The 1,081-nt window shown below is 42.5% G+C and overlaps 1 pseudogene; it reads right to left on the bottom strand.

The window, feature by feature from the left end:
* Positions 1-408: 408 nt before the first annotated feature.
* On the bottom strand, positions 409-728 carry LOC145352875 (large ribosomal subunit protein eL37-like; annotated as a pseudogene).
* Between the last annotated feature and the right edge of the window lie 353 nt (positions 729-1,081).

Raw genomic sequence — 1,081 nt, 5'->3', positions numbered from 1 at the left:
TGCACTCTTACTGCCTGTAATCAGTATGTTTGTATAGAAAACAGTGTATCTTTTTATGCTCTTGGAATGTGTATTACAGGCATGGTAGCACAGTGGTTAGCACTGCTGCTTCACAGCGCCAGGGACGTGGGTTTGATTCCTGGCTGGGGTCACTATCTGTGGGGAGTTTGCACATTCTCCTCGTGTCTGTGTGGGTTTCCTCTGGGTGCTCCAATTTCCTCCTACAGTCCAAAGATGTGCGGGTTAGGTTGATTGGCCATGCTAAAAAAATTTATCCCTTAAGTCCTGAGATGTGTAGGTTAGAGGGACTAATGGGTAAATATATGGGTTTGTGATCGGTGCAGACTTGATGGGCCAAATGGCCTGTTTCTGCACTGTATGATTGAAATTTTTTCCCAAACCATAGCTTTATTTGTTGTGTAGGTACACTGGTACTTCATGCAGTGCTGAGGGAGCCATTGTGGAACGCCTGGGCTTCAGAGTGGTCCCTTCGCGGAATCCATTCCTGAATTGGTGGTGCACCACCTTCAGGTGCCTCATGCAGCCTGTACCAGTAGTGTTTCTCCTTTGGCCTTAGCACTCCTATTATACTTCCTCTTTCTCTTGGCAGGGTAGGCACATTCACCGCAGGTTGATTTCTGCAAGTGAAATGCTTTAGCCCCACATCGCCAACAAAGAGTGTGGGTCTTGTTCTGCCTCTTACCAAATGACAATGTTCCCTTTGTCATTCTGACTGCGCACTCAAGATTATTATTATTATTCAGCAGTAGGTTTTTCTGCATTTAAAATTAAGTTATTTATTGTTATACAATTACCTGGAATTAACACAATATCACGCACTTGGTTTCACACACACACACACACACACACACACACACACACACACACACACACACACACACACACAGAATATAGATAGTGCACTTTACAGATTATAGTTAATTCAATTTATGATTTATGATTTACAGCCTTTCACATGACAGGCATATGGTTTATCGAATGGATTCAATGATTTAAAGCTGAAATGAGAGTCTTATAAAACTAAAAGTTCATAGTAGGTTACGTAGTCTCTTGTCACCAA

This window comes from Carcharhinus amblyrhynchos, chromosome 15, assembly GCF_965287045.1.
Source record: "Carcharhinus amblyrhynchos chromosome 15, sCarAmb.v2.hapA, whole genome shotgun sequence".
Classification (NCBI taxonomy): Eukaryota; Metazoa; Chordata; class Chondrichthyes; order Carcharhiniformes; family Carcharhinidae; genus Carcharhinus; species Carcharhinus amblyrhynchos.
Note: the sequence above shows the minus strand (reverse complement) of the source record. Positions and strands in the feature narration are given on the sequence as shown.